The sequence below is a fragment of the Rutidosis leptorrhynchoides genome, chromosome 6 (assembly GCF_046630445.1).
Source record: "Rutidosis leptorrhynchoides isolate AG116_Rl617_1_P2 chromosome 6, CSIRO_AGI_Rlap_v1, whole genome shotgun sequence".
Lineage (NCBI taxonomy): Eukaryota > Viridiplantae > Streptophyta > Magnoliopsida > Asterales > Asteraceae > Rutidosis > Rutidosis leptorrhynchoides.
Window position 1 is genome coordinate 270,110,212 of NC_092338.1, and position 20,230 is coordinate 270,130,441.

General features: G+C 30.7%; 1 long non-coding RNA gene across 1 annotated transcript; it reads right to left on the minus strand.

The window, feature by feature from the left end:
• Positions 1 to 329: 329 nt before the first annotated feature.
• On the minus strand, positions 330 to 1,601 carry LOC139851431 (uncharacterized). Its single transcript, XR_011760626.1, has 2 exons — positions 954 to 1,601; positions 330 to 838 (listed from the first exon to the last, which is right to left on the minus strand). It is a non-coding gene; the product is annotated as an uncharacterized lncRNA (long non-coding RNA).
• Positions 1,602 to 20,230: the final 18,629 nt, after the last annotated feature.

Below are 20,230 nucleotides of genomic sequence, written 5' to 3' on the forward strand. Positions count from 1 at the left end.
ATTTTGAGACACATAAATGGGTTTTTTAAAAGTACTTTGTAGGACACTGACTAAAATAAAAGTGTTATCTTAGCACACCCATAAGAGTCCTAAAATGTACTTTTTTGAGACCTTTAACTTGAAAGGACCCTCTAAAGGGCAGCCCTATCTAAGATCGTCCTATTAACAAAAAATGGTCCTAAAACTCATATATGATTATAAGACCTTTGTTTGAGTCATATAAACAACATCGAAAGAGTCCTTATAGAGTGACATATTAAGACACTTTTAAGCCCGGTTCTGCTAATTAGGCTTTGAATATGAATATGAAATATATTACAAAACAAATATGAAATAAAACATAATTATATTTCAATAAACTAATCTCGAAACATAACATCATTAAACATAAAAAAAACTCATAGATAATCCAACATATAAAAACTTCGATCAGCATTTAACAAGATTGTAAAATCAAAAATCAAATACAATACACTACTACTTCAATTGTTTTCAGTCAATCCCCTTGTTGCAGACTCGAGATTGGTGTCACTTGTGTAGATTGTTCCATTCTGCAACTTAAAAAAAAAATTATAAGAACATTAGTATGATGTATTAACGTTCATGTATAAACCTATAAACATTATTAATAAATTGTGTACTATGATGTAATTACAGTTTATCTACAATAGACTAATAAACTTAGGTATCATCTTGTATTGCAACAAAGTTGCATCCTCCATTTATTTTCCATTTTGCTTTCTTCCTTCGATAAAATTCAAATACTGAAGCAGAAAATATAAACTATGATCAGTTGCCTTATCTTCATGTCATGGGATACTCAATACAGTGATTGTACCTAAACAAATTTGCCATAAATAAACTAAGTTAATTACTTACATACAACTGGGACACTAACATATCATTATATAGGGTTAAAGTACAAGAGCATTTGAGTAGTTAGTTATAAGTACCTGTATGTTCTCAGATCCTTAAGAACTTCGGCTATGTTTGCATTTGGGACATGTTGATGAAACAGGTTACACGTAATGTTCATAGCATTTTGTAATTGTTGAACATTTGCCTCAACTTCGTAATTTACATAAAATAACATTTTTCAATAACAAAACAAATATTCATATATAACTAATCTTCGTAATTTACATTACCAAAACTTCTGCCGCCTTCTCTTTAACAATACTTCCACCCATCATCTTATTCATGCTTTAAAACCATAAACAACCAGAATACAAAGTAAGCGAATTAAGTCACAAGCATAAGTTTATCTAAGTATGATATGTTAGATCTCATATAAGTTGTAGATCCAATCGAGTATTATATCAAACTATGGTTCAACGTTGCTAATTTGATCACCCACAAGTAAGTTAACAAAATTTGAGTGATGATTATATACTGTTAGTGTATTGCAGTATGCTAACAAAATAGACTAGTAATCTTGAAGTTTCAAAAAGCAAACCTTCTCCGTATTGGTGTTCATCTAATAGCAACTTATGGTCGAGAGAATGTGGACTGGCTGATCTTTTCTCTGAATACTTGAATGGTCACTTCGAGCTCATTCAAGTTGTCAACAGCAGAGACAGTCCATAGTCGTTTCCGCTTTGACATTCTATCAATTGAAACACAAAACAAAACAATTAAAATAACATAAATGTTTATGTTGTACGGTTTAATAAGTTTCTTATAAGTACAAGTTTATACATCTAAAAATATACTACTATGATTAATTCCATAAATTCCTAATAACATACATGTATTACGAAAATACTTAATTATTCTATTTGTGCAAAGAATGCATTTCATTCATAGGCTAATTATTTACCAACAGTATACTGGATCCGAAACTCCACCTAAATCATTTCACAATGCAAAAAAAAATGATGTTACATCCATCTTTTAGCAATTACCGATAATAATTGTTAATCAAGTTGGGTTTCACGGTATCTTCAAAATCACTCGAGCATTATTAAACTAATTAATCTAATATAAACTAAAATCATAAAAATAATCAACCAAAATTGACCTAAGTGGTAAACGCACTTCTAATAGGATTATTTTCAAGAATGAAAAAAAAAACCCTAACTTTTAACATTTAATACTTTACAGAAATCAAAATTAGCTAAAAGAAATATATATAAAATAATTCTTAGTTTCAAGATTGAAAGGGAATTGAAAACGAACCTGCTCTTGATGAACCAAATGACTGATGAACCAAGTGACGAGTAGATGAGCGACTTATTTGAGCATAAAGAATGTGACCAAGTTTTGCCCTAAATGAGAAAGGAGATTGTGTAAGATGATTAAAATATATTAGGAGATCTGAAAAGGTTTAAGAGGGATATCCAAATATTTGGTGAAAATGGTGGAGGGAATTATCTCGCCAGAATAAAAAGGAAGAAGAAGAAGAAAAAAAAGAAGGCAAATTGATACCGTGAATTTAGATGGTTACAAACTTTTCTCGTGAAAGAGTGGAATTATGTGAAAGAGTGGAATTAGGTTAAGTAATGTCTGCAAGTGGTTTGAATTTTGAATTCACTATTGAAGATATTTGAGAGTATTTGAAAAAAAAATTGGGAACAAGGGAGGGAACATGGAAAAATAATGCCGCCTTATTTTTCATTGTGTTTTGCATAGTACGGAGAGTGTTGGTTTAAATTTTTTTATGAAATATATATATATATATATATATATATATATATATATATATATATATATATATATATATATATATATATATATATATATATAGTAATGATCATGTAATGAAAAAAACTATTAGTCTTATCGTGTTAAAGCATCTTAAAATTTTACCTTGTTAGGAAATCAAATAAATTTTACGTGTTAAAGCATCTTTCTTAATATGTTACATTATTATAAAACACTCACAAATAAATGTCCTTTTTAGTTTGTTTCCTATGACTTTCATGTAAGTGTGCTTTAAAGACATATGATAATAGTACCTCAAAATTTATGTCATATCAATTATATTTTTAAGACGCCACTTTGTAAGCAACCCATTTTTCAAATGTCCTATAAAAACATAGTATAATAGGACCCATATGAATCATGTGTCATATCAAATAGGACTTTAGGACACAACTGTATAAGCGTATCTCATAATGGGACTTAATTTCTAGAATAATATGACCATAAAAACTCATGTGTCACATTAAATAGTTTTTAGGACACCACTGTAAAACCGTATAGTTTTTTAGGACACCATTGAAAATGCGTAAAGCTTTTTAGGACATCACTTTATAAGCGTATAGGTTTTTAGGACATATTATAACTTATTAGGACACCTCGTTATAAGTGTATCTCATACCGGGACCTCAAATATTTAACCGTCTCATTAAATGGCTCGTTAGGACTCTAATTTACGAGGGTCCTAGGGAGAGGGTCCTATAAACTCACTTTTCTTGTAGTGAAAATTCATCATTTTGATAGACCACAAAATTGAAGTGCTGCATGGTACAAATGGGCCCGAATCCTATACCCACCTGTAATGTACATGTTATATCTTTTAAATACAGTACATCTTTCTCTTGTACGAAACCATTTTCAAAAATCATAATAACCGTACACATATCTTGTGCACAAAAATAACATACACATAACCTGTGTATAAAATTATTCTCTCGATATATAACATTCACATCATCTGGTGGCAATTATCATGTCCACATAATTTAATGGTGGCAATTATCATGTCCACATAATTCAATGGTGGCAATTATCATGTCCACATATTTCAATAATAATCCGCAGAACTTCTGTCTGTATAATAATTCCTTCGAGGAATATTTTGCTTGTGTCTATCTCGTCAAACATTTATAAAAGCATTTCATGTATTCGCAGTTCAAAATATATTTCAAAAGCATTTAATAAAGCAGTTGTAAAAACAGTGCATGTATTCTCAGTTCCAAAAATGTAAAGAGTAAAAGGGAGCAAATGAAACTCACCATACTATATTTTGTAGTAAAAATACATATGACGACATTGAACAAATGTAGGGTTGGTCTCGGATTCACGAACCTATATTATTCATATATGTATTAACATACATAATTGTAAGCGAACAAATTTATAGTTATCTAAATCTATTAATTATCATCTTTATATTAATAACCTATATATTTCATATATTCATTTTACATATTTAAAATAAATAAAAATAGAAATTTTGTTATGTTATATGTATTATATATATATATATATATATATATATATATATATACATATCGTTTATTTGTTAAGATTATAATAATACTAAAATAATATTAGTAATGATAAAATAATAATAATGATAATATAATTAAAAATGGTACTTTTAATATAAGTGATAAAATGGAAACTTCAATAAAAATGATACTTTTTAATAAAAATGTTAATTTTTAATAATAGTGAATACTAATAATAATAACTATAAAATAATGATTTTACTAATACTAAAATTTATATTAATAATTACAATGATAATAATACTATTACTAATAATAATAACAATAATAATCACAATAATAACAATAATAAATATAATAATAATTAATAATAATAATGATAGAAATAAAATAAAAGTGTATACCCTCTCCAAGATTTTTCTAAAAAGAAATGTTCCAGACAAGACTCGAACTCGCGACCTCTCGAAACCCCAACAACCTTCTCAACCATTCCACCACTTCAGCTTTTCTGATATACACCCATCTCATAAAGATATAACCCGTATATATCTATTTTGGCCCAACAGTTCTTAACCATATCTCGGCCCAACAGAGAAAGGCAGTCCAACATCAACTCTCAGCCCAACATCAACTCTCGGCCCAACATCAAATTTAATTAAACGGGTTGATGTATTTCGGTTGTGGGGTTTGCTGGAATAAATAAAAAGAAAATTACAACCACTTGATTACCTAAATTACTCGATCACCATATTCATCATTATCATCATCCAAAACATCATCTAGGATTCGCTTTTTATAAAAAAACAAACTACCCCACAATACTTTCTATCATTCCACTACCTAATCAAAGAAAAACGCCAAAGAGTAATTACACTATACCGGTTTGATTTAAAAATGCAAGTGGGGTTTTCAAGCTTGTCTGCCACTAGTGTTCCACATGCACACTTGATAAATAAATGATCATGTATAATCATAAGTATCATCTTCTTTTCATCACTGTTTCCTCATTCTTTATTTGTTATAATAGAAAACGAAACATACAGCTAGTGATTAGCAGCAGTTCACATTAGGATTGGTTGCAGCAGTAATTTGTATATCAATTGGTGGTTCCTATAGGGTGTGGGTTTCAAATAACACAGGAAAGATCATTAGAAACTGCAGTTGTAGTTGCAGGCAACAAATTCTAGCGGGTTTTATGGAGGTTTTCGTGATTATTCAAACAAAGAAACTAGAGCAACAGTGGTAAAAATCTTCGATGGTTAGTAGGTTTTGTAGATTGAAATCATAGCAATAAAAATGGAGGTTGTTTGGTTTGTGGTTCACGCTAAAAGAAAAATGAGTAAGGGTGGTGTTTTAATTGTTTCAACGATGGTTGTTTGTATCCGATTCAAACACAAAACTAGGAAACAAAAAGTGGGTTTCTAATGGTGGTGATATTTTATGATGGCGTGGTGATTCCAAGGTGGTTAGGTTTTGCGTTCATAAGATGACAATCGAAAACAAAACTAAGTGGATTTTATGGAGGTGATGGTTTATGTTGATGGAACAAGGAGAATGAAGGTGGTGTCGACGGGGTTTGTGATGACCCGGAAATTTCTGACCAAATTTAAACTTAATCTTTGTATGATTAACATTTCCGACACGATAAGCAAAGTCTGTAAACTGAATCTCAAAATTTTTGAACTACTTTCATATATTCAAATACCTTTCGGTTGTTCTTGACAATTCGCGAACAATTATATGTATATAGATACATATATATATATACTATAACTTGAAAACGTAACAATGTATTAATTGTTTAATACCGTACATTAAACTTATTGGTTTAAATGTTTATTTGAATATATATGATAAGTTGGAATATTAATTGTATGAATAACTTGCGACGTATATTTTAAAACGTGTTTAAAAATATTGAGAATAGATATTAACTTGGTTATGAAACGTTTGATAAATACTATTATATTAATAAATAACGAGACAATGATTTATAGAAGTAAATGACTAAAACACTCGAAAGATTAAGATATACTTTGAGTGATATAGTTTATGGATAATTTAAAGCTATATTTTGACAAAGGTACGTGTCACGAAACGTAAAATGCAAGTTTTCTAAGTGTACGAAAATGCATTTGAGAAACCGAAACCGGGACATAAGTTGAGTAACAACGTACGAGTCATCGGAACGAAAATTACAGGTCAACTATGCACATGAATTTAATATAATATATAATTAATTATATAAATTAAATATATTATATATATTTAAATAATATGTCGACAAATAAGAAAATAAAAGTTTGTGAGCTGGATCAGAGGGCCATGCGATCGCATGGCCTTGAAGCACAAATCCCATGCGATCGCATGGGGTGCTTTTTCAGAAAAAGTTCTATAAATTGCACGATTCTGGTTCAGTTTTCTCACACTTTATATTACTCCGTATTACTTATGTTATTTATTTAATTTATTATTTATAATTATTATAATTATAATAATAATAATAATAATTATTATTATTATTATTAATATTAAGATTATTATTATTAATCTTATTATTAATAGTATTAGTATTATTATTTTTACGATACAAAAATAATAATATATATATAATATCACGACAGAGGGATGTCCAAATGATTTCGAAACGGGTTTTCGAGCAAGCTAGAGCTAAGGAAATTATGGGTTATTGTCAAAGAGGTTATGGGTAATATTCGGGGGTATATTTGTGAATCAAACCTAGTGTTTATCATCTCTGTTGCGTCTACGTAATTTCCTACAATATTAAATCTCAATATTGGTACGTAAGCACTCATATTTTATCTTTTATATATTAATTGTGTATCCATATCTAGTGCTCGAGTATATATATTTATACATGCTTGTATGCTAAATTTCGTTGCTAAACAGTTTATAATGATTCACGAATTAAATACATATATTACTGGTAAAAGGTATATGATATACATGTTTTTGGAAAGCTGGCGAAAAATCAATAACTTTTCATTTAGATATCGAATAGTTTCGATGAACGGATTAAAAGATACGATCAACTGAATTATGATTGACGTTAATTGGAATTGCTTTTGAATCTGCAATTAATATTTAAAACAACTTGTTTGCAAGATTGATAAATTGGATTTTTGAATATTACCAACCGAGTAAATGAATCCTTATATAAGGTATGTCTCGTTTTGTTGAACTATTGTCAAAATTGACTTTTTGAAACGACTTTGGATAACTTTTGTATGTCGATCTCGAGCATTAGGATTGTGATACACTATGACCTGACCTAGCTTGATAAACATTTATTGACCAACATATGTTCTCTAGGTTGAGATCTACGGTTATTTGGTAATCCGAGTTTCATTTTGGTGAATGACCTTATGTGCTGCTAAGGTGAGTTTCATTTGCTCCCTTTTTACTCATTACATTTTTGGGCTGAGAATACATGCAATGTTTAAATAACTGTTTTTTTCAATATTTATATGCGTGAGTTTCATTTGCTCCCTTTTTAATTGCTTTTGCAATCTATATTTTTGGGCTGAGAATACATGCACTTTATTTTAAACGCAATGGATACAAGTACATACTAAATTCTACACTGAGTTTGAACCGAAAATCCCTTAGCTTTGGTAACTAGTAACTGCCAGTTATAAGAACTGGTGGGCGCGAGTAGTTGTATATGGATCCATAGGGCTTGACATCCCCGTCTGTTCTAGGTATAGAAACCCTAGCCTGAACTATAAAACAAACGTATGCTATTTGAGTTTAGTACACGTTGGTTTGCGTGTATTGTACATGTTGGTTGCATGTATGTTAAAACAAGGGTACTTATTATAACGTTAAAGTTTAGTTACCAGGGTGCTCAATCTTGTAGAATATTTTGATAAACGTTTCTGGATGAAACAACTGAAATCTTGTGATCCATCTTTATGTACAGATTATGCAAAACATTAAAACTATGAAGTCACCAACCTTTGTGTTGACACTTGTTAGCATGTTTATTCTCAGGTTCCCTAGGAGTCTTCCGCTGTTTGCTTATATGTTAGACAAGCTATGTGCATGGAGTCTTACATGACATGTTTATCAAGGAAACGTTGCATTCACCAAATCATCACCGTGTATCTTATTTTGACTGCATTGTCAATGGAAGTACTATTGTAAACTATTATTTACGGTGATTGTCTATATGTAGAAATCATCAAATATCGAAAACCTTTGATTTAAATATTCATTTATGGTGTGCCTTTTCAAAAGAATGCAATGTTTACAAAACATATCATATAGAGGTCAAATACCTCGCAATGAAATCGATGAATGACGTGTTCGCCCATATGGATTTGGAGCGATCGACACAGTTAGTATCAGGGCGTTGGTCCTAGCGAACCAGGTCTTGCATGAATGTGTCTAACTGATAGTTGTTAAGATGCATTAGTAAGTCTGGACTTCGACCGTGTCTGCATGTTAAAAGTTTTGCTTATCATTTCTTGTCGAAAATTACATTCTTATCATTCTTAAGTCTAGACACGTTTTACTGCATTGATTGCATAAATAGTGTATAGACAAAAATTCATATCTTAGCGTATCTGTTACTATAAAGTTTTCCTGACATCTTCCAAAAATTTCTCCGTGATTTATGGAATTTGGTATTATATATACATATGTAAATTATGTATTGAAGAATACCAAACTAAATTCTATAATCTATTTCATATCAAAAATCATCTATCTAATTATACAAGATGGATCCCGTATCTAGTTCAAATTCCTTAAATTCCGACAGCTATTCCGATATGGATATTCTCCTGAACTCTGAAGAAAGTGTAACTGGAATGGATCAACCAATTAGCCATCATCTATTCTGGATGAATTGGGGATGGGTTCATAGCCTACTTAATTATTAGAGACAAGAAGAAGGCGATCCCTTCCATCCACCACATTGCCCTCTTGGCGAAGAACCTGAAGCACTTACCGGCGAACCTGTTCGTAATACCATTTTCTCTCTCATCTCCAGAATATCTCGTCATGATCATATACTCTCTCAAATTCTGGATCTTATTCATCCGCTCGTCCGAACCGCCAATCATCCCGGTATAGTAGAAGAAGTCAACGAGCTTCGCGCTCGGGTAGTGGCTTTGGAGAATATGGTGCAAAGGTTACAAGCACCAGCAGCATCACCGGCATCAACAGTACCACCGACAACAACACCAACAGTACCATTAACACCACCAACAACATCCGCATCGCAAACCTCAACTTCACAATCTGTTCCACGAGCATCAACATCATACGCACCGTAGTTACCAAGAAATACCAGCAAAAATAACCGATGAAGTATTAACTCATTTCCCCTGAAGAAATTTTATGTATATTTAATATATATGAATTTTGAAATCAAAATAAATCTTTTCGTACCAAGTTATTACGTGTGAATCTTAACTGGTAGGTACTACTCGGTTAATTCATATTACTAATATGCTATGATGTACATACTTCGTTAATGACTTAACCATCGTTAACTACAATCTCTGTTTCCAACTCAATGAATTCCATTTCATAATAAACTAAGTATATTATTCAATTATATGGTTGATTTTATACTTTCATCTTCGATGTATTCGAAACTTTCTAGAAAACATCATTCGTACCTTGCGAAGTTAGCAAGAGTTCCATGAGCACCAACATGATTCACTGAGAAAATATCAATAAAACTGAGTATTGATTACATTAGTGAAATACTCCGTAAAGATTATTAAATCTTTAATGTTTTATTCATTTCTAATTCAAGTCAAAAATCAAATGAGCTTAATATGATATTAACTCATCAAATCTGTATTACATATGAAGAAAATATACATACATATATTTTCATAAAGACGGTAATAAAAATTCTTTTGTACAAAATATTACTTGTGAAATCTTTAACGGGTAGGTAATTCTCGGGAAATATTTAAGTTCACAATTAATATGCTACACTGTACATTCTTCAACTTTGATTCAAAAATTATTAACTATGCTCACAGCGATATACAATCGTTTCCATACAAATTCAATTACATATTCTGATATTGACGGATCAGAATCCAAGTCAAGATTTAACGGGTGACATCATTCTTAGATCTCTACATCTTTCAAAGCTATACTTTGACTTCAAAAATGTGAAAGATCCTTTAGCATTGTTATTACTGAAAATAACCTTGCAATTCCTTTCCAAAAGTATCCAGTATTATCAACCGTTCAACCAGTCAACGACGACCTTTCAGACTTGTAACTTTGGCATATACGTTTTTGTTACTGGGGAACCTTTCATGTTCCACTACATTAGCAGTAAATTTACCAACAACTTCATTGATCTTTGACCTTCCAAAAAATCCTTATACTCATTGAAACCGTATCATGTACTCATCCACATCTTGTAACGGCAATTGCCATACCAACTATCAGGAATTAGCAATCAGTATTTTGAAATCTTGTAGCACGTCTACGCCAACAGTTATATGTGTACATATAACGTCTACCTCTTGGACTTACATACTTCGAATGTGAAGTTTCCGAAAAACACCCCAAACTACGAAACTAGTTCTCCGAATTTTGGAAAAATGTTGATGAAGCAGCAAAAACTGTAAACGACCTTAACAGTCAAAAGTTTGATGATAAAGAATAGTATAGTGGTAAAGCTGAGAAAAAGAGAAAGTTTGGAACTGGAAAATGGATTGAGCAAAGTATGAAAGAGGCTGTGGATAAATCACAAGGACGAAACCTGTCTTCAAAGAATCCAAATGATTCAGTATCTGTTGAAGCCATTAACGAATACCTTGCTTCCGAATCTAAACCCTTGCAGACAATATTCTTCATCATCCCCTGATATTAGAAATTCTAAGATATCATCGTATCTTTCATTATAAATATCCTCCATATTTCTGGAGATAATTTCATAATCATTCTTATCGAAAATCAATTTTCTCTTTACGATATCTGTGTTACACCATAAAAGAAACTATTTTAGTTTCTAAATTCTGAAACTTTAAAGTTTAAAATATAAATGTTTTGAAGTAATGTTGGGAATTGAAGCATGAGTTAATATAATATAATGACACTTGATCAACGTGATTATATTACAGTAAGTCATGCTGAGTTTCTAATGGAACGTGATAAAGGTTCACATATCATACCCTCATCATGAACCATGTTACATAACTCTTTCATTCTATATAATCTCTAAAAATATCAAGAAAATAATTTCTTAATGATTCGGTCTTTTTTGAGATATTCTGGTAATTTGACAAGTCAGATTGTGCTATTACCATTTATTTCTTAGAACATTAGTTATGTTCATCTGAAACTTCATACCTACGAATTCTGGACCATTATCCGCTTGACTTAAGGTCGGGAAGAGAAAACGAAAGCATGAAGCTCCGAAATATAATGGAGAATATAAAGCCCGATAACAACCCCAAAATTACAAACTGTGTATATCAATGCGTATAGCAATATAAAGACACGAGAGAATGAAAAACAATATAACCCCAAGGTAATAGTAGAAGAAAATAACTTCCTTTGGTGGTAGATGAAAAAGAAGAATGACAGATATGAAAGTTAAAAGTATATCAAGAATCAGAACTGGATGAAGCATTTCACAATCTTTTGAAGTATGAAATGAGGAAGAAGATGTAGGAGTGGTGAAAATAATGAAACGGAAGTAGTTAATTTAAAGCGAAATATCAGACATAACAATCGAGGCAGATTACGCATTTAATCAAAGGAAATCATAATTTCCTTAAATTTCGAAGAATCAAATCTTATTATGAAGATTTTCTATTCCTTAAATTTCGGAAACCAATCGTTACTACGTCAAAAGATAAGACGAATCTCTATTTCACTCTATTATGATAACTTCTCTCATACGCTTCGAGTAATTGGATTGTTTTATCCATATTATTCAAACAGTGATAAAACTCTATTTATCGACTCATATACGGCATGAAAACATTTTTATTGTTAGTCATGACGACCTCACTCAAATTTCGGGACGAAATTTCTTTACCGGGTAGGTACTGTGATGACCCGGAAATTTCTGACCAAATTTAAACTTAATCTTTGTATGATTAACATTTCCGACACGATAAGCAAAGTCTGTAAACTGAATCTCAAAATTTTTGAACTACTTTCATATATTCAAATACCTTTCGGTTGTTCTTGACAATTCGCGAACAATTATATGTATATAGATACATATATATATATATACTATAACTTGAAAATGTAACAATGTATTAATTGTTTAATACCGTACATTAAACTTATTGGTTTAAATGTTTATTTGAATATATATGATAAGTTGGAATATTAATTATATGAATAACTTACGATGTATATTTTAAAACGTGTTTAAAAATATTGAGAATAGATATTAACTTGGTTATGAAACGTTTGATAAATACTATTATATTAATAAATAACGAGACAATGATTTATAGAAGTAAATGACTAAAACACTCGAAAGATTAAGATATACTTTGAGTGATATAGTTTATGGATAATTTAAAGCTATATTTTGACAAAGGTACGTGTCACGAAACGTAAAATGCAAGTTTTCTAAGTGTACGAAAATGCATTTGAGAAACCGAAACCGGGACATGAGTTGAGTAACAACGTACGAGTCATCGGAACGAAAATTACAGGTCAACTATGAACATGAATTTAATATAATATATAATTAATTATATAAATTAAATATATTATATATATTTAAATAATATGTCGACAAACAAGAAAACAAAAGTTTGTGAGCTGGATCAGAGGGCCATGCGATCGCATGGCCTTGAAGCACAAATCCCATGCGATCGCATGGGGTGCTTTTTCAGAAAAAGTTCCATAAATTACACGATTCTGGTTCAGTTTTCTCACACTTTATATTACTCCGTATTACTTATGTTATTTATTTAATTTATTATTTATAATTATTATAATTATAATAATAATAATAATAATTATTATTATTATTAATATTAAGATTATTATTATTAATCTTATTATTAATAGTATTAGTATTATTATTTTTACGATACAAAAATAATAATATATATATAATATCACGACAGAGGGATGTCCAAATGATTTCGAAACGGGTTTTCGAGCAAGCTAGAGCTAAGGAAATTATGGGTTATTGTCAAAGAGGTTATGGGTAATATTCGGGGGTATATTTGTGAATCAAACCTAGTGTTTATCATCTCTGTTGCGTTTACGTAATTTTCTACAATATTAAATCTCAATATTGGTACGTAAGCACTCATATTTTATCTTTTATATATTAATTGTGTATCCATATCTAGTGCTCGAGTATATATATTTATACATGCTTGTATGCTAAATTTCGTTGCTAAACAGTTTATAATGATTCACGAATTAAATACATATATTACTGGTAAAAGGTATATGATATACATGTTTTTGGAAAGCTGGCGAAAAATCAATAACTTTTCATTTAGATATCGAATAGTTTCGATTAACGGATTAAAAGATACGATCAACTGAATTATGATTGACGTTAATTGGAATTGCTTTTGAATCTGCAATTAATATTTAAAACAACTTGTTTGCAAGATCGATAGATTGGATTTTTGAATATTACCAACCGAGTAAATGAATCCTTATATAAGGTATGTCTCGTTTTGTTGAACTATTGTCAAAATTGACTTTTTGAAACGACTTTGGATAACTTTTGTATGTCGATCTCGAGCATTAGGATTGTGATACACTATGACCTGGCCTAGCTTGATAAACATTTATTGACCAACATATGTTCTCTAGGTTGAGATCTACGGTTATTTGGTAATCCGAGTTTCATTTTGGTGAATGACCTTATGTACTGCTAAGGTGAGTTTCATTTGCTCCCTTTTTACTCATTACATTTTTGGGCTGAGAATACATGCAATGTTTAAATAACTATTTTTTTTTCAATATTTATATGCGTGAGTTTCATTTGCTCCCTTTTTAATTGCTTTTGCAATCTATATTTTTGGGCTGAGAATACATGCACTTTATTTTAAACGCAATGGATACAAGTACATACTAAATTTTACACTGAGTTTGAACCGAAAATCCCTTAGCTTTGGTAACTAGTAACTGCCAGTTATAAGAACTGGTGGGCGCGAGTAGTTGTATATGGATCCATAGGGCTTGACATCCCCGTCTGTTCCAGGTATAGAAACCCTAGCCTGAACTATAAAACAGACGTATGGTATTTGAGTTTAGTACACGTTGGTTTGCATGTATTGTACATGTTGGTTGCATGTATGTTAAAACAGGGGTACTTATTATAACGTTAAAGTTTAGTTACCAGGGTGCTCAATCTTGTAGAATATTTTGATAAACGTTTCTGGATGAAACAACTGAAATCTTGTGATCCATCTTTATGTACAGATTATGCAAAACATTAAAACTATGAACTCACCAACCTTTGTGTTGACACTTGTTAGCATGTTTATTCTCAGGTTCCCTACGAGTCTTCCGCTGTTTGCTTATATATTAGACAAGCTATGTGCATGGAGTCTTACATGACATGTTTATCAAGGAAACGTTGCATTCACCAAATCATCACCGTGTATCTTATTTTGACTGCATTGTCAATGGAAGTACTATTGTAAACTATTATTTACGGTGATTGTCTATATGTAGAAATCATCAAATATCGAAAACTTTTGATTTAAATATTCATTTATGGTGTGCCTTTTCAAAAGAATGCAATGTTTACAAAACATATCATATAGAGGTCAAATACCTCGCAATGAAATCGATGAATGACGTGTTCGTCCATATGGATTTGGAGCGATCGTCACAGGGTTCGATCGTTATCACAGTTAACACGCGAAGTAGTTCAATTATAATGACGAAGGTGATCAATGATGATGATATGTATGTTGGGTTTGCATCGAGATCACCAGAATTCGATATTGAACTTTTGATTTTAATGTGACGATATAGAGGGAACGAGCTGTGAAGAGAAAAAAATTAAAAAAATACCACTTTATCACACATATAAAATCAATGGTAATTATAATTGACGTTTGAAGGTAAGTAGTTGAATAAATTGTTGTTCATCTATTATGAGTAATCGATCGTTTGTTTAGAGATGTGAGGTGGCTCGACAAAGCAATTCAGCCAAGCAGAAAAATACAGAATATGTTAAATAAAGAAAAAAATGAGAACGACATGTAACAAACTTTGAAATTCCGTGAACCTGTTCGTCAATTAAGGAGACAATTTAGACAGAATGATAATGATAATGATTTTTAAACTGTATATGTATTTATTTGTATTTGTATACGGGTATAACTGTATGTATATGCTTATATATATATCAGTATACATATTTACATAGATATATAATTGTATTATGTGTATGTATATGTATTTAGCTGTATTGATACATCCATTTATATATCATTATATGTGTGTGTGTATATATATATATATATATATATATATATATATATATATATATATAATTTATATATTTTAATAATTAGCAAGTACAAATATATTAATAATAATTATATTTATAATATTTATAAGATGCATAATTTATAGTAATGATATTAACTATGAAAATGGTAATGATAATAATCTTAACAATAATTAAATTCAAAATTTTTACTACTAATTATAATATACTATCTTTATTTTATAGTTTTTTTTATAACAACATATAATACTTCAAATTATATTTCAATTTATTATTTATATATACATACACACATATTTATTTATAATTAATTGTTCGTGAATCGTCGATAATAGTTGAAGGGTATTTGCATATATGATAATAGTTAAAAGTTTTTGAGACTTCAACATTACAGACTTTGCTTATCGTTTCGAAATCATAATCAGATTAAGTTTAAATTTGGTCGAAAATTTCCGGGTCGTCACAGTACCTACCCGTTAAAGAAATTTCGTCCCGAAATTTAAGTGAGGTGGTCATTGAAATGTCCCGTTCTTATTGATTAAAAACGTTCCATATTAATTGATTTCGTTGCGAGGTTTTGACCTCTATATGAGACGTTTTTCAAAGACTGCATTCATTTTTAAAACAAACCATAACCTTTATTTCATAAATAAAGGTTTAAAAGCTTTAGGTAGATTATCAAATAATGATAATCTAAAATATCCTGTTTACACACGACCATTACATAATGGTTTACAATACAAATATGTTACATCGAAATCAGTTTCTTGAATGCAGTTTTTACACAATATCATACAAACATGGACTCCAAATCTTGTCCTTATTTTAGTATGCAACAGCGGAAGCTCTTAGTATTCACCTGAGAATAAACATGCTTTAAACGTCAATAAAAATGTTGGTGAGTTATAGGTTTAACCTATATGTATCAAATCGTAACAATAGACCACAAGATTTCATATTTCAATACACATCCCATACATAGAGATAAAAATCATTCATATGGTGAACACCTGGTAACCGACATTAACAAGATGCATATATAAGAATATCCCCATCATTCCGGGACACCCTTCAGATATGATATAATTTCGAAGTACTAAAGCATCCGGTACTTTGGATGGGGTTTGTTAGGCCCAATAGATCTATCTTTAGGATTCGCGTCAATTAGGGTGTCTGTTCCCTAATTCTTAGATTACCAGACTTAATAAAAAGGGGCATATTCGATTTCGATAATTCAACCATAGAATGTAGTTTCACGTACTTGTGTCTATTTTGTAAATCATTTAAAAAACCTGCATGTATTCTCATCCCAAAAATATTAGATTTTAAAAGTGGGACTATAACTCACTTTCACAGATTTTTACTTCGTCGGGAAGTAAGACTTGGCCACTGGTTGATTCACGAACCTATAACAATATATACATATATATCAAAGTATGTTTAAAATATATTTACAACACTTTTAATATATTTTGATGTTTTAAGTTTATTAAGTCAGCTGTCCTCGTTAGTAACCTACAACTAGTTGTCCACAGTTAGATGTACAGAAATAAATCGATAAATATTATCTTGAATCAATCCACGACCCAGTGTATACGTATCTCAGTATTGATCACAATTCAAACTATATATATTTTGGAATCAACCTCAACCCTGTATAGCTAACTCCAACATTCACATATAGAGTGTCTATGGTTGTTCCGAAATATATATAGATGTGTCGACATGATAGGTCGAAACATTGTATACGTGTCTATGGTATCTCAAGATTACATAATATACAATACAAATTGATTAAGTTATGGTTGGAATAGATTTGTTACCAATTTTCACGTAGCTAAAATGAGAAAAATTATCCAATCTTGTTTTACCCATAACTTCTTCATTTTAAATCCGTTTTGAGTGAATCAAATTGCTATGGTTTCATATTGAACTCTATTTTATGAATCTAAACAGAAAAAGTATAGGTTTATAGTCGGAAAAATAAGTTACAAGTCGTTTTTGTAAAGGTAGTCATTTCAGTCGAAAGAACGACGTCTAGATGACCATTTTAGAAAACATACTTCCACTTTGAGTTTAACCATAATTTTTGGATATAGTTTCATGTTCATAATAAAAATCATTTTCTCAGAATAACAACTTTTAAATCAAATTTTATCATAGTTTTTAATTAACTAACCCAAAACAGCCCGCGGTGTTACTACGACGGCGTAAATCCGGTTTTACGGTGTTTTTCGTGTTTCCAGGTTTTAAATCATTAAGTTATCATATCATATAGATATAGAACATGTGTTTAGTTGATTTTAAAAGTCAAGTTAGAAGGATTAACTTTTATTTGCGAACAAGTTTAGAATTAACTAAACTATGTTCTAGTGATTACAAGTTTAAACCTTCGAATAAGATAGCTTTATATGTATGAATTGAATGATGTTATGAACATCATTACTACCTTAAGTTCCTTGGATAAACCTACTGGAAAATAGAAAAATGGATCTAGCTTCAATGGATCCTTGGATGGCTCGAAGTTCTTGAAGCAGAATCATGACACGAAAACAAGTTCAAGTAAGATCATCACTTGAAATAAGATTGTTATAGTTATAGAAATTGAACCAAAGTTTGAATATGATTATTACCTTGTATTAGAATGATAACCTACTGTAAGAAACAAAGATTTCTTGAGGTTGGATGATCACCTTACAAGATTGGAAGTGAGCTAGCAAACTTGAAAGTATTCTTGATTTTATGAAACTAGAACTTTTGGAATTTATGAAGAACACTTAGAACTTGAAGATAGAACTTGAGAGAGATCAATTAGATGAAGAAAATTGAGGAATGAAAGTGTTTGTAGGTGTTTTTGGTCGTTGGTGTATGGATTAGATATAAAGGATATGTAATTTTGTTTTCATGTAAATAAGTCATGAATGATATACTCATATTTTTGTAATTTTATGAGATATTTCATGCTAGTTGCCAAATGATTGTTCCCACATGTGTTAGGTGACTCACATGGGCTGCTAAGAGCTGATCATTGGAGTGTATATACCAATAGTACATACATCTAAAAGCTGTGTATTGTACGAGTACGAATACGGGTGCATACGAGTAGAATTGTTGATGGAACTGAACGAGGATGTAATTGTAAGCATTTTTGTTAAGTAGAAGTATTTTGATAAGTGTATTCAAGTCTTTCAAAAGTGTATAAATACATATTAAAACACTACATGTATATACATTTTAACTGAGTCGTTAAGTCATCGTTAGTCGTTACATGTAAGTGTTGTTTTGAAACCTTTAGGTTAACGATCTTGTTAAATGTTGTTAACCAATGTTTATAATATCAAATGAGATTTTAAATTATTATATTATCATGATATTATCATGTATGAATATCTCTTAATATGAAATATATACATTAAATGTCTTTACAACGATAATCGTTACATATATGTCTCGTTTAAAAATCATTAAGTTAGTAGTCTTGTTTTTACATATGTAGTTCATTGTTAATATACTTAATGATATATTTACTTATCATAGTATCATGTTAACTATATATATATATCCATATATATGTCATCATATAGTTTTTACAAGTTTTAACGTTCGTGAATCACCGGTCAACTTGGGTGGTCAATTGTCTATATGAAACATATTTCAATTAATCAAGTCTTAACAAGTTTGATTGCTTAACATGTTGGAAACATTTAATCATGTAAATATCAATCTCAATTAATATATATAAACATGGAAAAGTTCGGGTCACTACAGTACCTACCCGTTAAATAAATTTCGTCCCGAAATTTTAAGCTGTTGAAGGTGTTGACGAATCTTCTGGAAATAGATGCGGGTATTTCTTCTTCATCTGATCTTCACGCTCCCAGGTGAACTCGGGTCCTCTACGAGCATTCCATCGAACCTTAACAATTGGTATCTTGTTTTGCTTAAGTCTTTTAACCTCACGATCCATTATTTCGACGGGTTCTTCGATGAATTGAAGTTTTTCGTTGATTTGGATTTCATCTAACGGAATAGTGAGATCTTCTTTAGCAAAACATTTCTTCAAATTCGAGACGTGGAAAGTGTTATGTACAGCCGCGAGTTGTTGAGGTAACTCTAGTCGGTAAGCTACTGGTCCGATACGATCAATAATCTTGAATGGTCCAATATATCTTGGATTTAATTTCCCTCGTTTACCAAATCGAACAACGCCTTTCCAAGGTGCAACTTTAAGCATGACCATCTCTCCAATTTCAAATTCTATATCTTTTCTTTTAATGTCAGCGTAGCTCTTTTGTCGACTTTGGGCGGTTTTCAACCGTTGTTGAATTTGGATGATCTTCTCGGTAGTTTCTTGTATAATCTCCGGACCCGTAATCTGTCTATCCCCCACTTCACTCCAACAAATCGGAGACCTGCACTTTCTACCATAAAGTGCTTCAAACGGCACCATCTCAATGCTTGAATGGTAGCTGTTGTTGTAGGAAAATTCTGCTAACGGTAGATGTCGATCCCAACTGTTTCCGAAATCAATAACACATGCTCGTAGCATGTCTTCAAGCGTTTGTATCATCCTTTCACTCTGCCC